The sequence below is a fragment of the Tachyglossus aculeatus genome, chromosome X5, assembly GCF_015852505.1.
Source record: "Tachyglossus aculeatus isolate mTacAcu1 chromosome X5, mTacAcu1.pri, whole genome shotgun sequence".
Classification (NCBI taxonomy): Eukaryota; Metazoa; Chordata; class Mammalia; order Monotremata; family Tachyglossidae; genus Tachyglossus; species Tachyglossus aculeatus.
In genome coordinates, this window is record NC_052097.1 from 6734095 (window position 1) to 6750030 (window position 15936).

The window sequence follows — 15936 nt, forward strand, 5'->3', positions numbered from 1 at the left end:
AGGGCCCCCTCCACTCTGTTATCTATGCCTGTAATGCTTTCACTTGCAGTACAGCATGCAGAGCACAGCATAACTCGACAAGCAAGGATGCAGCACACTGCAATGGCATCCAAGAATTTTATTATAAAATCCATTTATAGTCCAAGCAATGCAAGTAGAGAGCACTGTACTAAACACTTGGATGAGTACAACAGAACCAGAAGATATGGGCTCATTCCTTCAGGAATCATAGCTTAGCTATATGTTCACTTCTCCCACTCCCTTCTGTGCTGCTCTTACTTGCTCCTTCATTCAACCTCCCTCCCATCCCCATAGCACATATGTGTATCTATATCTATATCTATCTATATATCTGTGATTTATTTATTTATTTTGATGCCTGCCTCCCCCTCTAGACTGTGAGCTCGTTGTGGGCAGGAATGTGTCTGTTATTATATTGTATTCTCCCGAAGAGCTTAGTACAGGGCTTTACACACAGTAAGCACTCAATAAATACAACTGAATGAATGAAAGAATGTCAAGAGTAAGCTGTGTCACCTAACAGATACTTGGCCCTTGATCCTGGTGGGAAGGGAATGTGTCTACCAATTCCGTTGTATTGTACTCTTCCAAGCATTTAATACAGTGTTCTGCACGCAGTAACTGCTTAATGGATAACACTGATTGATAAACATGTCAGCAGGATAACCTTCTTCTCCAGTGACCACCAATCTAATCTAGTTGAGTATTATTCTAGTTGAGAGTCCCAGCGAAAAGAGGAATAGTTATGCATTAATGTCTTCCTTTTCCTCACTGGTTCTGCCACCAGATTTGGCCCTGTAAACTGCTCAAAACTGTATACTTGTGGGTAGGGAATGTACCTATCAACTCTGCTGTATTGTGCACTCGCAGATGCTTAGTACAGTGCTCTGTATACAGTAAGTGCTCAATAAATACCTTGCTGATTGTAAAGTCCTGAGTTCTGCAGACTTCTCTGGCCCATTTGGAAATAAAACTGGGATAATCACCAGCTACTTATATAAACTGGCGTTCAAGCTCATGTGCTTTTCTTTTAATTGCAAGGTAAAGTTAAAGCTGAATCCAAAATATCCATCCTTCGGGTCCCAGAAATAGTAAATAAAAGACAAGTTCCACAGCTTCCTGAGCTGGGTTTCGGTCCACACGACTCATTCAACCCAGAGCTCACACCCACATGACGAGCAAGACATGAATGATTCACAGTCTCACGAGAAACAGTCTCACTGAGCTGGCCTCTTAACCTTTAAGTTTCATGGAGGAAAGCTTCGAAGTCAACAAACACCTTGTGGCCACAGACCATAAACTGAGAGAAATAAAATCAACTAGTGCTCTAGAATGCCTCCAAGCCAGGTCAGGGGAAAAAAAAAATCCCCTCCCAACAGACGGGGTTTACACTAGTAAATTATTATCACAATTGGTTTGTAAAGCATATCTTGACCTTCATTGCCTAGATATTTCAGGAGAAAGAGGGGTTTTTATGGTGGGGAAAGAGTAGAGGGCAGCCACATGCCCAGTATCCAAAGTGTATTGTTCAATCTCAATAATATGGGTAATTTTCTAGTGGAGACTCAACATCTGTGTTTTCCAGGGGCCGGGAGGAATTCTAGGGAATTTTAGCTTACTGAGAAATATGTCTAGACATTCAGAGGTCCAAGCTGGAATCTGTTGGAAGTTCAGAGTTGGAATCAAGTACACAGACACGCACACAGACACTGTACAGGTCTACACACACACACACACACACACACACACACACACACACACACAAGCTGGGATGGGCCTTGCTTTCAGGGACCCTCCACTTTAGGGGATTCAGCTCTCCACCACACCAGAAGCAGAGTATTTGACTGGGCACACATTGACTGAAGCAGGGATTCCCGGAATCAATATCTTTCTGGCTTAGATGGGTTAAATAAATGAGCATCTGGAACACCCACTCTGATCCCCACCAGAAAATGGTCCTCCATGGCTAAACTGACAGCCCCAAGGGGGTAACATGAAGCCACCCAAATTCCTACCAAGAACAGGTTTGACACTCGAGACACCTCCTCACCCAATCACATCCACACTACTCTGTGAGGCGTAGGATGGAAGCTTAGGCACACAGCATGGTTGAAAATTAGATTGTTCCTGTTTTCACCAGCCCTCTGGCAAGTGTTGGGCCAGACAGATGGATTGTGAAAATGCCCCACCACAGACGAGAAGACGGGCCTGTTTTATTTCCTGCCCTGCCACTATCTCCCCTCAAAAAGGTTCTGTTCGTGTTGCTTAGTGGAAAGAGCTCAGACTCGGGAGACAAGAATCTCAGGTTCTAACCCTGGGCCCTACCACTTCCCTGCTGTGTGACCTTGGGAAAGTCACTTAACTTCTTCATACTTCAGTTTCCTCATCTATAAAATGGAGATTAAATACCTTGTCTCCCTCCCTCTTAGACTGAGAGCCCCATGTGGAACAGACACTGTGTCCAAACTGGTTATCTTGTATCTAACCTAGGCTAGTGGAGAAATGGAGAAATTTTGAAACAGTGTGGTCTAGTGGAAAGAGCATGGGCTTGGAAGGACCTGGGTTCTAACCCTGGCTGTGCTACATGACCTTGGTCAAGTCACTTTACTTTATGCTTCAGTTACCTCCTCTACAAAATGGGGTTTAAATCCTACTCCCTCCTAATTAGACTGTGGACCCCATGTAGGACAGGGGCTCTGACCAACCCGTTTAACTTGTTATCTACCCCGTGCTTTAAGACAGTGCTTAACAAGGACTATTATTATCTACCCCAGCGTAGACCACAGTGAATGGCATATAGTGGGAATTTAAGACCCTGATTATTATGATCATTAATTCCTTTGACCCAGCAAGACAGCTGTTTTGGCTGAAAATGATTGGCTGGATTTTCTTCAGGTATTTCACTCTCCCTGGGGTTTTGTCCAGGTCGATTGTCCTCCTAAGAACAAATCTAACTTACTCTTCTGATTTGGCCTGACCCTGCACCCTGGTCACTTTGAACTAAGACAATGAAAATTCCTCTAGAAAGCCATCTAATTCAGTCAAAGCCCAACTGAGAGCTCACCTCCTCCAGGAGGCCTTCCCAGACTGAGCCCCCTCTTTCCTCTCCCCCCATCCCCCCCGCCCTATCTCCTCCCCCTCCTCATAGCACCTGTACATATGTTTGTACAGATTTATTACTCGATTTTACTTGTACATATTTACTATTCTATTTATTTTGTTAATGATTTGCATCTAGCTTTACTTCTACTTATTCGGATGACTTGACACCTGTCCATATGTTTTGTTTTGTTGTCTGTCTCCCCCTTCTAGACTGTGAGCCCATTGTTGGGTAGGGACCATCTCTATATGTTCCCAACTTGTACTTCCCAAGTGCTTAGTACAGTGCTCTGCACACAGTAAGCGCTCAATAAATATGATTGAATGAATGAATGAATGTGACAAAACATTCCCATTCATTCGTCATAGGGCAGAATGTCCCAGTGGAAAGAGACATAATTCCTTTATTGCTTGATTCCTATGAAAATTTGAGTTTGGGGACATGGAAAGAGACCATTGGAGAGTTATTTAGTTGCAGCCTGATCCTGGGGTCCTTGTTTGCTATCTCCTCTCTCCTCCCTATTCTCCTCCACTTGCTCACCTTTTCCAATCCAGAGAGTAGCCTCAGGGCCAATGCCTTTTGCTCTCATCAGAGCAAGAGAGATTTTACTTGAAACAAGGGAGAAGATAAATTCAAAGGCAAAGACTCCAGCCCAAGAGCCAGAGAGAAAATCATATCTGATCCTGTCTTTGCCCTAGACAGTTTATACCTAACTGTGTATCAGTTTGTGTTGGATTCAGGGGACACACAGCAATGCCAGAGCAGCATGGCTTAGTGGAAAGACCACAGACCTGGAAGTTGGAGGATCCGGGTTCTAATCCTGGCTCTGCCACATTCTGCTATGTGACCTTGGGCAAGTCACTTCACTTCTCAGTACCTCAGTTACCTCATCTGTAAAATGAGATTAAAATGAGATTAAATTAGATTAAATCCTACTCTCTCCTACTCAGATTGTGAGCCCCAGGTGGGACAAGGACTGTATCCAACCTGATTAACTTGTCTCTACCCCAGCATTTAGAACAGTGCTTGGCACATAGTATGTGCTTAGTAGCATTATTATTAGAGTCTGAAATCAACGATTTGTGCCAAGCTAGCATCTATGCCAAAATATACATATATTTGAGGGTTGGTGTTCAAATCCCCTATAGCCTCACTCGTTGGCTAAAGGGAAGCAAACTTCCTCCAGGGAATGAACTATTATTAGAGGTTAGGGTAGCCCTTCCCAGACCACTGTCTCAGGGCTTGAACAGGAAGTTACAGCACAGACTGCTTTTTAACAAACCAAAGTTCACCGATTTGAAATTGCAGAAACCAGAACCCAAAAATAACTGCCTTGAGCTCAAACTCGCACTCTTAATTTCTCCCCTTGCTCTGCCTCAGAGCAAGGAGAGAGCCCAGCTTCTTCCAGGAAGCAAAGTCTGAAGATGTCTTCCCAAATATGCTACACAGGGATAACCATGATGCTCGGAGACAAAGATGCAGCAGAGATTCCCGGAGATGCAGCAAAGATAACCTCATTCCCACACTCTCAATGGCTGAAGCACTGGGTGTATTTTGTTTCCCATTTATCACCCTATAGTTTGTGATTTTTAGAAGGACCCAAGTAGACTTTAAGGCAGACACCTGCTAGTAGCACTCTCCCAAGTGCTTAGTACTGTGCTCTGCACATAGTAATAATAGTAACTGTATTTGTTAAGTACTTAACTCTGTGCCAAACAGAGTACTAAGCGCTGGAGTAGGTGGTAGAGCATGCGCCTGGTACTCAGAAGGTAATGGGGTCTAATCCCGGCTCCGTCATTTGTCTGCTGTGGGACCTTGGGCAAGTTCCTTCACTTCTCTGTGCTTCAGTTACCTCATCTGTAAAATGGGGATTGAGACTGTGAGCCCCACGTAGGACAGAGACTGTGTCCAACCCGATTTGCTTGTATCCAACCCAGCGCTTAGTATGGTGCTTGGCATATAGTAAGAGCTTAACAAATACCACAATTATTATTATTTCACCCCTCTCCCCAGAAAACTCCAGTAGTTGCCCATCCACCTCCACAAACAAAAAACTCATCATTAGCTTTTAAGCACTCTACCACCTTCCCCCACTCCTACCTCACCTCACTTCTCTCCTTCTACAACCCAGGCAGCACACTTTGCTCCTCTAGTGCTAACCTTCTCACTGTACCTCAATCTCGCCGCCAACTCCTCACCCATGTCCTGCCTCTGGCCTGGAATGCCCTCCCTCCTCAAATCCGACAGACAAATACTCTCTCCCCCTTCAAAGCCTTACTGAAGGTACATCTCCTCCAAGAGGCCTTCCCAGACTAAGCCCCACCTTTCATCATCTCCCATTCTCTTCTGCATTGCCCTGACTTGTTCTCTTTGCTCTTCCCACTTCCCGCCCCACAGCACTTTTGCACATATCTGTAATTTCATTTATTAGCATTCATGTCTGTCTCCCCACCTCTAGACTGTAAGCTCGTTGTGGGCAGGGAATGGGTCTGTTTGTTTTTCTATTGCACTTTCCCAAGCACTTAGTACAGTGCTCTGAACAAAGTGCTCAATAAATACAATTGAATAAATGAATACTACGGATTAATGTTTGCATGACATTGCACTACTCTGCATACCCACACAAGAGGAACAGGGGGCATGATGGATTTTTCACCTCCTTTCCACAGCTGAAGGTTGAAATCCAGCCCAGCTTGGGGGTAGGTGGATAATAATAATAATAATAATGATGATGATGGCATTTGTTAAGTGCTTATTATGTGCCAAGCATTGTTCTAAGCACTTGTGGGCAGGGACTGTGTCTAATTGACTTTTTTCTATCCCAGCCCTAAGAATAGTGCTTGGCACATAGTAAATGCTTAACAAGTCCCATAATTATTATAATTATTAAGAACTTAATTGATGATAAGCAAACCTTCCTCTGCCTTTTTCCACCAACTGTAATTCTGGCTGGCAGTGGCCTGTCTGCCACCAACATTTCCCCATTATCCCTCCTACCACTCACACCCGCACCCCACTAAGCCTACCACCTATGCCTCAAGTGGCAAAGGACCTGGGTTTTCTTTGACTGTGCCTATTCCAGCACAAAGCACAGTGCTAGGCACTCAAAAACCATTTAACAGATACCACAATTGTTATTATCATAGCCATTCTTATAATCTGGTCTTTCAATGTCCAACAACTGCCCCCGCTCAGTACTTTTCTAATGATTTATCTTCAGAATGAACATCTTCTCCCTTATAAAGTCTGTAGTTGGTGAATTTAAAATGACATAGCTTAAAAATAACTTTTCTTAAAAAGAGTCCCTCTTTCTGAGCCACCATTGTATTGTGGAAATTGAGATTTCACCAGATAAGCTGATTGTGGGCAGGGGATGTACCTACCAACTCTGTTATATTGTCCTCTCCCAAGCACTTAGTACAGTGCTGTGCATATAGTAAGCACTCAGTACCACTGATTGATTGGGGGGAAAGGATTTGTCTGTGAAACTTTTTTTATGGTATTTGTTAAGCACATATTAGGGGGTCAAGCACTGTTTTATGGTATTTGTTAAGGACTTACTATGGGATATGCACTTCTTAAAATGGTATTTGTTAAGTACTTACTATGTACTAAGGCACAGTTTCTCTTCTTCAAGCTAACCCTCGCCCTCAGCGCCTCCACCTCCGATCTCTTGCTCAAACCCTTCCTCCTGCCTAAAATTCCTTCTCCTTTCATATTGTCAGACTAGTGGGCTCCTTATATCCAAAGCAGGTTTGAAATCATATCTCCTTCAGGAGGCCAAATCAATTTCTTCACTTCCCCAGATTCTTCCCTGCAACCACCACTACAGCCTTTGTGCCTAATGTAACGCTTAATCAATAAATGATATTTATTGAGTGCTTACTGTGCACAGAGCACTGTACTAAGGGCTTGGAAAGTATCATACAATTGAGCTGGTATACGTGATCCCTGCCCACAAGGAGCTTACAGTTTACAGGGGGAGAGACAGAAATACAGATGGGGGAGTTAGGTATGCATAACCTCCTGTTGTATACTTTGTATAGACCCTATTACTTAACTACTCACCTAAATATTCACTTTCCTCTTCCCTCCTACCTGTAAACTATTTCCTTCTCTAGACTGAAAACTCTCCAAGAGCAGGGATTGTGTGTACAGGCCCTATTACTTAACTACTCACTTAAATATTCACTCTCCTCTTCCTTCCTACCTGTAAACTATTTCCTGCCCTCGACTGAAAACTCTCCAAGAGTAGGGACCGTGTCTACAAACTTGACTGCACTCTCCTAAGTTTTTAGTTCAGAGCTCTGCACAGAGAAGCTCCCAGAGTTTGCAATCTAATTGAGTAGACAGAAATTAGCAACAAATAGAACAAGTGGTCGTTTTAGCCTATGTAGATCCAGCCCAAATATGAACTAAAATTTAGAACATCAAATCCCATCTGTAACAAGTGGAAGACTGCCACCAAGCTCGTTTCTCAGCAAATCAAGATGGAGAGCTCCATTATCTAACTTTTTAATTTCAGAGAAAGCATATTCCTCACTTGTGCACCAACTGAATTGTTAAGGGCATGAAGCCAGAAGGGACAAGATAAATGCCAATGACCGATGCAGTGGCCAGGGAAGCCGCAACATTATTTGTGCAAAAACCAACTTGCATAAACATGCAAGCCTGAAACCCATAACTAGCCAAGACCCTTGGCGGTGTCTGAAGAAAATATTCCACCCTTGACCCCAGTCCCCACTTCCTCCCCGGCCCCAGACAAGTGGGTGTATAGCCACTACTTGTACCCTCCACCTAACCTCTTCTGCCACATGTGAAAAGTCTGGCTGACCTCTGAACTTTGCTCTGCGCTGCAAAGACCCATTACAATCCATAATGCTCCACTTCCTGCCCAGAATGCTGAGGAGGCGGAGAGACTAATCTCAAAAAACGCATGTAAAGTTCTCACTTGATAGTGCAACAGAGGGTGTAAACTCCAAGGCACAATGCTTTTATACACAACCTTATGAGCCAAGGACCATTAGTCACTCTAATAATAATAATAATTGTGTTATTATGGCATTTGTTAAGCACTTATTACGTGCCAGGCACTGTGCTAAGCACTGGGGTGGATAAAAGATAATTGGGTTGGACACAGTCCCTGTCCCTCATGGGGATCACAGTCTCCATTTTACAGATGAGGTAACTGAGGCAAAGAGAAGTTAAATGACTTGCCCAAGGTCAAACAGCAGACTAGTGGCAGAGCCAGGATTAGAACCCACAACCCTCTCTCAGGCCCGTGCTCTATCCAGTAAACCATGCTGCTTCTAGTGTTTAGTTCAGTAGTGGGGTGGGCCTTGGGTAAACAATAATAACAACAGATATTTCTTAAGGCTCACTATGTGTCAAACACCCACTAAACACTAGGGTAGACATAAGACAATCAGGTGTTCAACATGGGGATTCAGCATGGCCTAGTGGATAGAACACTGGCCTGGGAGTTGGATGGACCTGGGTTCTAATCCCAGCTTTGCCACTCGTCTGCTGTGTGACTTTGGGCAAGTCACTTCACTTCTCCGGGCCTCTGCTACCTCATCTGTAAAATGGGGATTAATAATGTGAGCCCCGTGTGGGATAGGGACTGTGTCCAACTCGGTTTGCTTGTATTCACCCCAGAGTTCAGTACAGTGCCTGGCACAAAGTAAGCACTTAAATACCGCAATTATGATTATCATTAGGTCCCTGTCCCACATGGGGCTCACAGGCATTCCATTCCCATTTTAAAGATGAGAAAACTGAGGCAAAGAGAAGCTAAACGACTTGCCCAAGGTCACACCGCAGGCAAGTGGCAGAGCCAGAATGAAAACCCAAGTCCACTGATTCCCAGGCTCGTGCCTTTTCCACTAGGCCCCACCACTTCTCAGCAAAAAGATGACGCTGCCAGTGTTGAGACTGTATCCACTAAGCTCGTTGTGGGCAGCGAATGTGTCTGTTTATTGGTGTAATGTACTCTCCCAAGTGCTTAGTATAGTGCTCTGCACACAATAAGCGCTCAATAAATATGATTGAATGAATGACTGTGTGCATGTTAACAGGGCCGTGGCCCCTTACCACCCTCTTGGCTTTGGGGGGAGTAATGCTCAGTCATTGGTGGTTAAGAGAAGAATGGTACACTACCTCCAGCAGGACCATTGGCTCAAGTTATTTGGACACAATCAGGAGGACTAATTCCCTGGAGAAGACGCTAATGCTAGGAAAGGTCCAGGGAAAACGGGAAGAGGCAGACCAGCAGCTAGATCGATAGAGACCATAACAACGATAACAGAAGAACCGTTAGAAAGGTTGCAGATTATGGCAGAGGACATCCCGACTGGATTACTGCATCAGCCTCCTCTCTGATCTCCCATCCTCCTGTCTCTCCCCACTTCAGTCTATACTTCACGCTGCTGCCTGGATCATCTTTGTGCAGAAACGCTCTGGGCATGTTATTCCCCTCCTCAAAAATCTCCAGTGGCTACCAGTCAACCTACGCATCAGGCAAAAACTCCTCACTCGTGGCTTCAAGGCTGTCCATCACCTCGCCCTCTCCTACCTCTCCTCCCTTCTTTCCTTCTACAGCCCAGCCTGCACCCTCCGCTCCTCTGCCGCTAACCTCCTCACTGTGTCTAGTTCTCGCCTGTCCCACCGTCGACCCCCGGCCCACGTCCTCCCCCGGCCTGGAATGCCCTCCCTCCGCACATCTGCCAAGCTAGCTCTCTTCCTCCCTTCAAAGTCCTACTGAGAGCTCACCTCTTCCAGGAGGCCTTCCCAGACTGAGCCCCCTCCTTCCTCTCCCCCTCTCCTTTCCCACCTCCTTCCCCTCCAACACCTGTATATATGTTTGTACAGATTTATTACTCTATTTTACTTGTACATATTTACTATCCTATTTTATTAATATGTTTTGTTGTCTGTTTCCCCCTTCTAGACTGTGGGGTTGCATAGGGACCGCCTCTATATGTTGCCAACTTGTACCTCCCAAGTGCTTAGTACAGTGCTCTGCACACAGTAAATGCTCAATAAATACGATTGAAGGAATGAATGAATGACAGGATGATCTGGAGAAAGATTATCCACGGAGTCACTATGAATCAGAAATGACTCAATGGCACTTAATAATAAGTGATTCCTCACGTCACCATCTCACTCAGCCCTGCTACATTGAGTGACACTCATTACAGGTTGGCTAGGAGGGAGAATGGGTGGCCACGGACCAGACTACCCCAGCGCTCGGTACACTTTAAGTGCTTAATCCATGGTAATTACCAAAATAGCAATGCCTTGATTCTAAAGAGTAGGAATAGTAATAGAGCAATTGCAAATACCCCTAACCTTCAAGAATAACTAGATTTAGTCTGTCACAATAACACAGTAATAATGTTCATTCATTCAATCATATTTATTGAGCACTTACTGTGTGCAGAGCACTTTGCTAAGCACTTGGGAGAATAAAATATAACCATAGACACATTCCCTGCCCACAACGGACTTGCATTTAGGGGAGGAGATGTGATATTTGTGAAACACTTTGTCCCAAGCCCTGTACTGAGCCCTGGGGCAGATTCAAGGTAATCAGGTAGAATCTAGTCTCTGACCTGCCCAGGGCTCAACGAGGGAGGGAGAACCAATATTAAATCTCCATTTTACAGATGAGGAAACAGGCCCAGAGAAGTCAAGTGACTTGCCCAACACACGGCAGGCAAGAGAAAGATCTGGAACTAGAACCCAGGCCCTTTGATTCCCAGTCCCAATGCTCTTTCCACTAGGCCAAATTGATTCTCTTCAGAATACAGGACACTTACTGTCCAGTCGCTCCATATATGGCAAACCAGGTATAAAAATATGAAAGTAAAGCTTGACTTTCACTGATGCACGTAATTGACTACGAGAAGTGCTACCATCCTGGTTTCCGCCTCCTTTCATCGATTCTCCTCTTTAATCTCCTTGGCTCTCTTTAATCTCATTTCTGTACGATGAGTCCAAGAGCTGAGATAACTAGGTTTCTCCCAGACAGTTACGGTGAAAATCGATGCATTACTCATTTCAAGGTATGTTGAGAGGAAGGTAAATAAGTGATAAGTGGTGGATTTTAATGTCGGCAAATGGAAGAGAAAAGTGGGTGGAAAGAAGAGATGGGAGTAAAAATAAAAGTTGGTGATTGGTCTCACTAATAAACCATCAGGCAATGTTCTCTGGGAAATTGCCTAGTAGTCTAGACTACTGTCACCCAGACAGCCTTGTTCTGCAGAGGATGTGACTGGGAAAAGAAGATCTAAAAACATCCCATGATTTTATGGAAAGTCCTGATGTGCTGGCATCTGTTTTGCAATGGAACAGTCCCCTATAACCACAAGGTAGTTTCCTGGAAAGGAGCAAGTCAAGTCAGCCTCCTTCTATCAACTACTTCCAAACCCTCTGTGTTCATTTACCAGAAACACAAAGAAACACTGACCTTGGGCATCCCAAGGTTCATAACATTTCCAGGCAAAGTGACTAGACTCAACATCTAGGTCATGGGTTCTAATCCTAGCTCCACCACGTGTCTGCTGTGTGGCCTTGGGTAAGTCACTTTACCTCTTTGTGCCTCAGTTGCCTCACCTGTAAAATGTGGATTGAGACTGTGAGCCCCACGTGGGATAGGGGCTGTGTCCAAAACGATTTGCTTGTAACTACCCCAGAACTTAGTACTTACAGAGCCTAGCACATAGTAAGTGCTTAACAAATACCATTATTATTATTATTATTATTATTAACAACAACATTCAGGAACCTCAGCCCCACGGATTCTGACAATCTGACAGGGTGACACTGGGGCTTGGGATCCGTGCTGAGGTCTTCAATCAGTCAATCAATAGCATCTATCAAGTTCTTGCTGTACACAGAATACGGAACCAAGCAGTTAAGTAGACAATTTCTGCCTTCAAGGGGCTAACATGTAAGATCTGTCACAAATCACCAAACATGCAAAAATTAAAGAAGATGACAAAGAGCGTCCCTCAAACGGAGCCCTGAATTTAGTACTCCAACTGGTCACAGGATAGTGTTAGGCAACTTTGAAGTATAGCCCCCTGGAATGTCTCTCTGGGGATCTTCGGGGAGAGGAGGCGGGGGGTACAGTAAGGGGCAGGAAGCGGAAAGCAGGGCTACCAACCTGGAGGATAGAGGAAGACAGAAGGTCGGTGGAATGAAGGTGCCAGAGGTGAAAGGTGAAAAGAGGGGGAAAGGAGCAGGAGATGCGAGGGGACAAGGGGACGAAGAAGGTGGATGGATGAACTGGGGCACAGGGATGAGAGAGAAAAGAGAGGGAATTGCGGACAAAAAAAAAAGACAGGGAACTATGGGGTACAGGGACACCACTGTGGCAAGTTAAATTTACAGTCAGTATAGTTGAACACAATTCTCTCCCACTAATCAACCCATCATATTTATTGAACCCTTACTGTGTGCAGAGCACTGTACTAAGCACTTGGGAGAATACACTAGGACAGAGTTGGTAGATGTGTTCCTGCCCACCATGAACTTACAGTCTATAAATGCTGGATAAGGACAGAAGTGCTGTGGAGCTGAAGGAGGAGTGAAAAATGGAGAAAAATCCAAGTGCAAGGGTGAGGCAGAAGGGATTAGGAGAAGAGAAAATAAGGATTTAGAGGTGACCAGGTGGAGTTAAGACAGTGGGGTAACTGACATCAGGTTCTCACTCAGGGGCAATGCCTCTCTCGATGGGCTGGGGGCATAGGGACCCAGGATACGGTAATGTACTTCTAGAATGATCCCAGACTCATGTGAACACCCCACATGCTTTGGCCACTCTGTGTTCCCATAGAATTCAGCTCATTGCATGATTGGGCATCAGCTCTGTGCCACCCACAGAATTACACCTGCTGCTGCCTGCTGGGTTGCTCAGCAGAATGACTTCACGGGCACTCCGGATAGATGGAAACATTTAGCTGATAGATCCTATCAATCAATGCAATTATTGAGGACCTACTGAGAGCAAAGTACAGTTATAACAGAAGCAAGATTGGTGGGCATTCTCTGACTTCAAAAATTACAATGGCATTTGTTGAGCACTCGCTATGCACCAATCACTGTAATAATAATAATAATTGCGGTATATGTTAAGTGCTTACTATGTGCCAGGCACGGTACTAAGTGCTCGGGTGGATACAAGCAAATCAGGCTGGACAAAGTCCCTGTCCCATGTGGGGCTCGCAGTTCTCAGTTCCCATTTTACAGATGAGGGAATGGAGGCTCAGAGAAGTAAAGCGACTTGCCCAAGGTCACACAACAGACAAGTGGTAGAGCTGGGATTAGAACCCATGACCTTCTGACTCCCAGGCACAGGCTGTATCCACTACAACATGCTGCTTCTCCTGTACTAAATGCTGGGATAGATACAAGATAATCCGGTCGGATCCGATAGCAGTCCACATGTGGCTCACAGTCTAAGCAGGAGGGACAATAGGTATTGAATTCCCATCTTATAGATGAGGAAATTGAGACCCAGAGAAGTAAAGTGACTTGCCCAGGGTCACCCAGCAGGTGGTGGAGGAACTTACCACCTCATGAGGGAAGACAGGCCAAAATTATTTATGAATAATGGGAGCAGTAGGAAGGACAAACATTCAGCAAATTTGTATCCTGACCCTAGATCTCTTTATGGCAATTTTGGACACTCAAAGGGGAGAAAAACGTCTGTCTGTTTTGAAGTAAAACTACTATTTACCAATAGCAAATCATCTTTTCTTTGGCAAGCCTTTCCTGACCAATATGTGTTTAGCTGGACACTGCTAAATAGTGTTCTATAGTTTTAGTTCTTCGCTTCTTGTGCTTTGTAATTTTGACTCAGAAACCTACAAGCAGCCCTGCTTCTCATTCCAGGGTTGTTTTCTCCAAATAGGGTTCTTCACTCTTCTGTACAGAGTGGCTTTGATTTGTTGCAATGTCCTATCTCATTCTTGCCATCAGAGACTTCAGAACTATGCCAGGCCAACACAGTGAGTACTCTAAAAAAAAAAAAATCTAAGCAGAAGTTTCGATGAAGCCTTTTGAGTATAAACTCCTTGTGGACAGGGAACATGTCTCACGTTTCTATTGCACATTCCCAAGCATTTAGAATAGTGCTGAGAAGCAGTGCTCCTCAATGGATAGAACAGGGGTATGGGAGTCAAAAGGACCTGGCTTCTAATCCCTGCTCCGCCATTTGCTTGCATTGTGAACAGTGCTTGGCACATAGTAAGCACTTAAATACCATTATCATTATTATCGTTATCTTGGACAAGTCACAACTTTTCTGTGCCTCAGTTACCCCCTATGTAAAATGGGAATTAAGACTGAGAACCCTATGTGGGACATAGACTGTGTCCAATCAGATTAGCTTGTTTCTAGCCCAGGGCTTGGTACAGTGCCTGACAAAGAATAAGCGCTTAATACCATAAAAATAGCAAAAACCAGTGCATTGCACCAATGGACTCTCAAATACCATTACTACTAGTATTGCTACTAGCTGTAGTAGTAACAGCAGCATGTTTTGAGCACCCACTGGGTGTAGAACACTGTATTGGGTGCTTGGGAAGTACAAAAAAATAGATTGATACATTCCCTGCCCACAGAGAGCTTACAATCAAGGGAGAAAATATAAAAATGTTTACAACTAGAGAAGCCAAAAATAAATACAGCAGCCACATATACAGAGAAGTAGCATGGCCTAGTGGAAAGAGCACTGTTCTTGGAGTCAGGGGATCCGGATTCTGAACTTGGCTCTGCCTCATACCTGCTGAGTGATCTTGGGCAAGTCACTTAACTGCTCTGTGCCTCAGTTTCCTCAACTGTAAAATGGGGATCAAATCCTATTCTTCCTCCTACTTAGGACTTGGAGCCCATGAGGGACAGGGACTGGGTCCACCTTGATAGACCTGTATCTACCTCAGTGCTTAGAACAGTGCTTGACATACAGTAAGCGCTTAACAAATACCATAATGTACATAGTACTGAGGAGAGCATAAATAAGTTCATAAATGTTAGAGTTGGCTCAAAGGTGGTTGGAGGAGGTGGGATTTAAATCGGGGCGGGGGAGGTGGATTTTAATGTGGGGAGAGTTATGACTGTGGGGAGATGTGGGGAGAGTCTGACTTAGGAAGGGAGTTTCAAGCTGGGGAACAGCATGAACAAGGAGATGGGTGCGGGAGAGTTCAGAGCAAGGTACAGCTAGAAGCCTGGCTTGAGAGGAAGAAATAAAGACGGCAAGTCGAGGAACAGCGGGAGATGATTGCAGATAGTAAGGTCAGGACAGAGGGTGGAGAAGCCTTGAAGCCAATCGTGAGGCGTTTTTGTTTAATGCAAAGAGAAAGAGGCAGTGGAGAGTTCTGAGAAGAGGAGAGATATGGGCTGAGTGGTGCTTCAGACTATAGCAAAGACAGAAGTGTCAACCTATCAACTCGGTTAAATGCATTGTACTATAATTGAATTCTCTTAAGCACTTAGTAAATGGAGCTTGTTTTAGGCAGGTAATGTGTCTACCAAATCCATTGATTTGCACTCTCCCAGGCATTTAGTGTAGTGCTCTATATACAGTAATTGCTCAACTAATACCATTTATTTATTTATTAATGAGAAATCATCAGCATTTCCTTTTTTTACGGTATTTGTTATACACTTACTATGTGTCAAGCACTATACTAAGCACTGGGGAAGATACAAGCTAATCAGGTTGGACAAAGTCCACGTCCCACATGGGGCTCACAGTATTAATCCCCATTTTATGATGAGGAAACTGAGGCTCAGAGAAGATACAA